This window comes from Gracilinanus agilis, chromosome 3 (assembly GCF_016433145.1).
Source record: "Gracilinanus agilis isolate LMUSP501 chromosome 3, AgileGrace, whole genome shotgun sequence".
NCBI classification, from domain to species: Eukaryota; Metazoa; Chordata; class Mammalia; order Didelphimorphia; family Didelphidae; genus Gracilinanus; species Gracilinanus agilis.
Window position 1 is genome coordinate 494,063,179 of NC_058132.1, and position 8,360 is coordinate 494,071,538.

Here is an 8,360-nt window from a genome sequence, read left to right on the forward strand (position 1 = left end):
CAACATAAGCCTGAAGTGAGGCTCTGAGCCCCAGGACAAGGCAGCTCACAGTGCACCTGGCCCTTCAAACCAACAGCAGGTCCTTAGGGAGACTGAATCATCAGTGGAAGGAGACTTCCAGATCTCCTAGCCCACAGGTCATGACACTATCTTGGAAGAACTCAAACCTGAAGATACCCAGAACTTGATCTGAGGATAAGTTAAAAAGGAAAACTGAGATTTAATAGAGGGCTTCCTCTACCCTTGGATCATAACCCACATTTAAGATAAAAATAAGTCAAGAAAACATCTGTGAAAACAAGCAAACATCCAAAAAACCTCACCTAATCATAGAAAATTATTGTGGAGACAAGGAAGAGCAAGATAAAAACTCTTCTGGAAACAATGAGATTAAAACATCTACATGCAAAACTTCAAAGAAAAAACGGAATTGGTCTCAGGCCCTAGAAGAACACTAAAAGAATTTAAAAAATAAAATAAGAGAGAAACAGGAAAATGGGGAAAAGAAGTTAAAGTGATACAAAAAAGAGTCAACAGCTTGGAAAAGGAGGTACAAAAACATACTAAAGGAAATAACATCTTAAAAAGCAGAATTGGTGGGAGAGGGCAACTAAGTGGCTCAGTGGATTGAGAGTCAGGCCTAGAGATAGGAGGTTCTGGGTTCAAATCTAGCCTCAGACACTACCTAGCCATGTGACCCTGGGCAAATCACTTAACCCCCATTGCCTAGCCTTTACTGTTCTTCTGCATTAGAAGCAATAGACAGTATTGATTCTAAAACAGAAGGTAAGGGTTTAATAATTTAAAAAAAAAGCAGAATTGGTCAAATGGAAAAAAGGTAAAAAATTCAGTGAAGAAAGGAACTATTTAAAAAGTGGAACTGGCTAAAAGGAAAAGTTGAACCATTTTAAACAACAATTCTTTAAAAATTAGAATCTGGCAAGTGGAAGGTAATGGCTTCATGAGACACATTAAAAGAAAATCAAAATAAAGGAAAAAAATAGAAGAAATGTGAAAGAAAGGAAGGAAGGAAGGAAGGAAGGGAGGAAGGAAGGAAGGAAGGAAGGAAGGAAGGAAGGAAGGAAGGAAGGAAGGAAGGAAGGATGGAAGGAAAAGAAAGAAAGTATGACAATAACAAAAACAGCAATAACTGGGGCTACAAAGACAAAAATAAAGAAGTTACCTCTGCCCTCAAGGAGGTTAAATTTCACTCGAGGATTATCTTATGTAAAAAGTTAAATAAATACACCATATATACAAAGTAATAAAATATAATTTCAAGATGAAAAGAGAAAGAACAACCAAGGCTATCAAGTGGCACCTAAGCTGATTTTTGAAGGAAGGTGCTATTCTATTTAATTTGACTTGACAAACAAATGATGACAGTTTTTTTTCTCTTTTTATTCCATTTCAATTTAAAGTTTCTAGAAGGGTTATAATATACAGTAAAAATATCTCAAGAACTCAGGGAAGACATACAGATATCTGTAACTGATTCTCCTTGTTTAACAATATGACAAAGAAGAAGCTCTTAGACTGGCTGCAAAAACATTTAAAGGGCTTGAGTCAGTACTGAGCTAGTCTCTCCTTGTTGCTCATTCATTTCAGTCATAGCTGACTTTGTGAGCCCTTTTGAGGTTTTCTTAACAAAGATACTGAAGTGATTTGTCATTTTCTTCTCCAGCTCATTTTAGACATGAGATAATTGAGGCAAATGGGGTTAAGTGACTTGCCCTGGTTCACACAGCTTGGAAGTAGCTTAGAACAGATTTGAACTCATGTCTTCCTGACTCTAAGGCCTGGTGCTCTATTCACTTTACCACCTGGTCTCTAACCTCTTTTTTTTTTTTTTTTATTTCTTCACTCAAAATATTTGGCAAAAGACAATACTATGAAAGGAGAATCCTTTCTCAGGAAGGTCCTAGGCTTTAATCCTTGACCTTTGTGTTTGTTCTCTGTTCTAGGTGAAGGAATTTCTGTTTTCAAATTCATAAGAATTTGAGTCATTCCCCAACTGTAGAAATAGTCAAGAGATCTGAACAAAGCTATAACCAACTATTTAAAATAATGCTCTAAATCATTATTGACTAGATTAATGCAAATGAAAACAACTCTGACACATCATCTTACACCTATAAGATTATCTAAAATGATAAAAGGGTAAAATGACAAATACAGAATTGAACGTGAGAAAATGGGGACTCTAAACCACATTGTGAATTTGTGAATTGTGAATTGATCCAATCATTTTGTGGAACAATCTGGAATTATGCCCAAAGAGTTATAAAAAGGTATATCTTTTGACCCAGCAATACCATTATTAGGTTTATTTCCTATAGTTATCAGGGGGAAATGGAAAACCCTATTTATTCTAAAATATTGACAGCATCTCTCTTTGTGCTGGCAAAGAACTGGAAACTGAGGAGTTTCACTCCAACTGGGGAATGCCTAAATAAATTGTGATATATAATTATGATGCAATGTTACTGCTAAGTGAGAAATGATAAGCAGGTTAATTGAAAAACTATGGAAATTCCTACCTGAAATTACGAAGACTGAAATGAGCAGCATGAGAAGAACTTTATGTATAGCAACAGAAATATTGTTTGAATAAACTACCTTCTTGTGTCCCTGATGTCTCAGTCACGTATGCTCCTGTTCAAAGTTTTATCTAAAGCAGTATTCCCACCTTTTCTCTTGCCTTTCTTCCTCCATTTTTATTGATCCCTTGGGAAATCTTCGCAAACAGTTCTCTTTTGCATTTTCTCATAACGGCTGAGTTCCACAATTGCCTTTGATTAATATTAATGATTTTCTGCTAGTTCCAGAACAAATAGTACCTGTTCAGTTGTTGTCTGCCTGGAGATCTCAGGCAGAATAAAATGACCAATACCTTTGTACTCTTTCTTGTTTTGTTTGTTTGTTTGTTTGTTTTTTCTGTCTCTCACTGAAAGAATTTTGGAGGTAGAGGGGTTTTTACAAGCTTCTTTCTTGCATTTTCTGTCCTCATTCCTCTGTATATATGTATTATAATTCCATTTATGTACCACTGGGGGATTATTAAATATTTTAAATTATTTCCAGAATCTGTATATCCCTTTTGATTATATCATCCATTGTTAATGTTTCATTTTTAAAAAAATAGAAACTGTAAGAACTGTCAAGACTGTTAAGTAAAAGTTATTTCCCTTCCTGTAAAACCAACTAACCAACAAAAAAAAGTAGACCAAATGATTACTTCATTTAAGAGATATTGAATGGAATTCCCCCCCTTCCCCATTTTTTTCTTTTGATATTTAAAAAAACCAGAAGAGGCTTATTCACACTTGAGGTTATGACTTTTACACATGTTCTTTAGTTAATATTACAAGAAAAAACGCACACTTGAGAAAGGATCTATACTGAGACATTTCCTGTAACGGAAATAGACGTACATACTCTCATTTTAACCAGACCACAAGCCTTATCAGAATGAGTTGGATGGCCAGATGAAGAGTTTATAGATGCTCATCTTTTGAAATAACTGCTATTTCCTCCCCTTTACAGAAAAATAGCCAATGTGGTTTTGTACCAAATGACCATTTTGTTGAAAACGAGCCTTTTTAGGGACTTGCTTAAGATTGAAGATAATGTTGCTCCTTTCTTTCTACATTGCTGGCTTATCAATATTAAATCCTAAAACTCAGGGGGCTTTCCCCATGTGTTCTCTCTCCCTGGTTTTGGAAAATATGGGATTCTGTGAAAATGGATATTCTTATATGCTTTTCATCAATTGCATTATCTTGAAATAACTGAAATAGGAAGGAAAGCTCTCTGTTTTTCTCATACCTGACTACAAGAAATCAAGGAAAGACAGTTGTTATCCATCATTCAGTTTTTGGGAACTACTAGAAAAATGCTCCTGAGCAAAGGACTTAGGCAGAGCTAGCAATAATACCATATCCTCTGGTCTGTTTTCCTTTTAGTAAAGGGTTCTAGCAGATGAGAAGTGCCCCTAACTAAAGACTGCACATACAATTTGTTTTTATGAATAAAGAATGCTTTGAGGAATTAATTGTAAAGGCACTAGACTCATTATGTGTAAATTAGACTATTCATATTAAGAGTTTATCAACTCTTTGAGGGCAGGGACTCTGCTTCCTCTCATATGCTAAATATAAGTTGAGTTCAATGAACTTTCTATCACAATTATATTTTCTCATTGTTTCTATACAGATCACTTCTATCCACCCCCACTTCCAGCCCTAGTCTTCTTTTAAAACATGAACAGCAACAAAATCCCAGACAAAATATTCTCTTAAAAAAAAAAAAAAAACTCACCATGGGGGCAGCTGGGTAGCTCAGTGGATTGAGAGTCAGGCCTAGAGACGGGAGGTCCTAGGTTCAAATGCAGCCTCAGACACTTCCCAGCTGTGTGACCCTGAGAAAGTCACTTGACCTCCATTGCCCACTCTTACCACTCTTCCACCTAGGAGCCAATACACAGAAGTTAAGGATTAAAAAGAAAACTCACCAAAAATTCTCTGTAAATGCATATATGTCTCCAGATAAGATATAAGATTATTTTCTGCTCTCCAGTCTCCCATTTTACTTCTATCTGCCATATTTCCCACCCTTTTTCAAGCTTTTCATCTCTTTTCTTTCCCATTTAAAAACCTATCCTCACTAAATGCTCATTTTTTAAACAAATATTTATTTATTATATACTATATAAAAAGCACTGAGGGCAGACATTTAGATATTTCTGATTTTAAGACAACACCCTCTCCCAGCCTTGTTTGCATTTTTGGTCTTATCTTTAGCTTTAAAATTAAGGAATTTCCCATGTCATGTATTAGGAGAAAGCAAAGTCTCTAAAATCAAACATGTAGGTGGCCACCTACTCTGTCTATCAGTAAAGCTGCTCTTTATAGTCATGCATCTTGAGAGTAACTTAATTTAGCTGAGGTTTTCTGGTGTTTTAATCCAAGCATTGTGTTTGTTGCATATGTTCTTTGAGTTTATGTTAAAGAAGCTTTTAAAAAGTACATAGTAATATTGGGATAATATAGAAATTGGAAGACCTTCAAAGAAGACCTTGTCAAGTAAGTGATTTAAAATAACAGCCAAGAAAATAATAGAACTTTATCCTCTACTTCTCTATTTTCTCCATAGAGGCATAGGTATAGGTAGGAAAGAATTGTAGGCAGTTTAAGATGGTAGTAAATATCTTGGAGATTAGGTGTGTGTGTATATGTGTGTTGGGTGAGTGTGCCAACTATATGACTAATCACTAATTGGAGGTTATTGTTGGAGTTCAGATGTTCGCCAAATGTAGTCTTCATCGTTTATAGTCATTTAAGGTGTCCTTCATGCAAAGTGTATATTTTGAATAGCAGAAAGTCAGATTTTTTCATGCATTTAAACATTATGATGCATCTGATTTTTGGTGCTTTATAAGTTGTACTTGGCAGCTAGGTGGCTTAGTGAATGCAGTGCTGGGCCTGGAGTCAGGAAGACTCATCTTCCTGAATTCAAATCTGGTCTCAGACACTTCCTAGCTTTGTGACCCTGGGCAAGGCACTTAACTCTGTTTGCCTAAGTTTCTTCATCTGTAAAATGATTTGGAGAAGGAAATGGCAAATCGCTCCAATATCTTTCCCAAGAGAACCCCAAATGAGGTCACAAAGAGTTGGCATAACTGAAAAATGACTGAATTAATAATAACTACAACAAGTTGTATATACATTGAAACCATTTGTCAGCTGTTGTATTTACCTTGTTATTCTCACCCCTTCATTCAAGCTAATTTTTTTAAGTTTGCAAAGTAGATTCAAAATGAGTAGCATTCTATTATTAGCATTTGAGATGGTTTACATGGCCTCGTGTGTGTGCATGTGCATTATAATTGTTACTTTTTAATCTGTGCAACTTGGTGAAGGTAAGGAGTGTGGACTGAATTGGAACAAGATTATCATAGCAGACATACTGAAACACGTGATAGAAAGTAAATGGTAGTCAGAGATGGGTCTGTTAGTTAAAAGCTTGTGAGTCAAACAAGATGGTGGCTTTCCACTAACCAACAGCTAAAATTCTGTCCCATTTCTAGTTCTTCGAAATTGTTTTTGTTTATTTGTTTGTTTGTTTGGGGGCTGTGCAAGGAAGAAGAGTTGTGCAGGAGAAAGAGTGTTTGATCTGTTGTCAAAAAATCTGGGTTCACTATGAAATTGGTGATTGATTGTTGACTACTGATTTTTGATTTATAGTTGAGTTTTGTTAATCATAATAATAGCCATCATAATCAAGCTTTATCATTATAACTAAGCTTTATGGCTCTGAGGCTTAGAGTATCAATGTGCAGATCTAATGCCAAAGCTCAATAAATGAGCAAAACATGATGCTACTTAGGGGAGATAGGAAAGATGGATAAAGGATGATTCAACGTATTTCTATGCTGGCTTCTGCTGATGCAGGAACTAATAGTTAAGAGACCTTCCAGAGAATGTTCCAGGAAGAAGAGTAAGTCTATTCCCCTCTCCCTAACACCATGAATTCTGGAAAGTCATTGATTTGGGAGGACATCGTGGGGTTGGTTCTTATTAATCAAGGGAATTCTGACCGAATTTGGATTTTCTGCTCACCATAATGGGAGATGACCTATGGTCAGGTGGTCAGATAGTACAATAAAGAACCAATCACAACCTTAGTTTGGGGAGAAATTCTGGACCTTATGTAGCCATTGAACTGTATTTTCAAAAGCAATTCTGAGACAGAGAGTCTTTGGTTACTGAGGGACCACTGACTTCTATTTTTGGTAACTGCTAACCTTACCAATAAATAGATAAGCTCAGATCTTTTGTACCTCAGAGGCTTATTATCAGACATTTTTTCTGTCATCACATCCCAGCTCTGTTACTTACTATGTAGTTGACTTTCAACATGCTACTTCTGTCTAGATCTCAGCTTTTTCATTTGTAAAATGAAGAGATTGATCTCTGTCATTTCTGAATCTCTAACCCTATACTCCTATGACAATATAATATAATCTGCAAAAATGTGAGTAGCATTTGTAGAACCAGTTGTAGAAAATATTTTTGTTTATACATATGCAAAATTGTGAATTCCACATTGCAAAACCATAGAAAACAATAAATCAATCATTAACAACACAAATCCTATAGAAAAGCATTCAGTTTAGCATAGGTCAGTGATGGGCAAACTACGGCCCACGGGCCAGATGAGGCCTCCTGAAATGTTCTATCCAGCAGCATGACATTATTCTTAATCTGGCAAATACAATGAGTAGTATACAAAACAATGAAACTTCGAAAGAGTTGCCTTAGAAACAGACTGACAGATGAGTATTTCCTTTCCTTTGGCCCCCCTCTTTAAAAAGTTTGCCCATCACTGGCATAGGTTATTTCTGCTTGCAATTTTTCCTTGAAATTGTGTTTTTTTAATTACAGAATATGTAGATGCATAAAATGAAAGAACAATGAAAAGTTAGGATCAGCAGGCTAGGTTGGGTGAACTTCAAATCATCTCTAGCTCAAGGATTCTGTGATATATGTTCCTAGGGCTAGTTATTAGCATTTAGCCATTTAGAGACTGAAGATACAGGTCAAATAAATTTTGAAACTGAGAGGTAGAAAGAACAAAAATACATGTTGTCCAATCTCTCCACTGCATGGATGAGGAAACAGAGGTTTAAAAAAGTTATATGATTTGACAAAGTGCATGGTAGCTTATTATGACCTATAGGACATCTAGAAATACTTAAGGAAACATAATCTGTTTAAAAAATCAATACCATTGTTACATATTTTGGTGATTAATATAATTCCAACTTTCCCCTCTTCACTTTTAATTTGATTTTAGACCTTTACCCATCTATTATTTTCTATAAATGTCATTTTAACCTTTGGTTTTCTCCACTATAGACAATCTGACATTTTCTTTAGCTATAGTCATCATCTCTTTTGGAAACCATCTTGTGTCTTCCAAAGGATCAATGGAAATATTCTTTAGAGGTGAGAAAAAGTTCAAAAAAAGTGTAGCTAGCTCCCTCAAAATGGAAATATTCTGAAAGTTTATTGCTAGAATGGAGGGTTTGATGCATTCTCTCCTTAAGATCTTTATTAAACTACATGTAATATGAAACTATTAGATATAATTTAAAGTCAGTCACATTGTTTTTCCAAAGAACATTATGCATGAGAACTGATTCTTATAGGTCTTGCTAACCCAGAACTTCCTGTGTGACTTTTGTTATGAAATTTGCCCCCATTTCCTCATTTCCCATTTCTTACTTTAGAGAAATAAAGAGATTATGAAAGTGAAGACCTAATTCCCTCTGTATTATAATCTTTCAACAGCTTAAA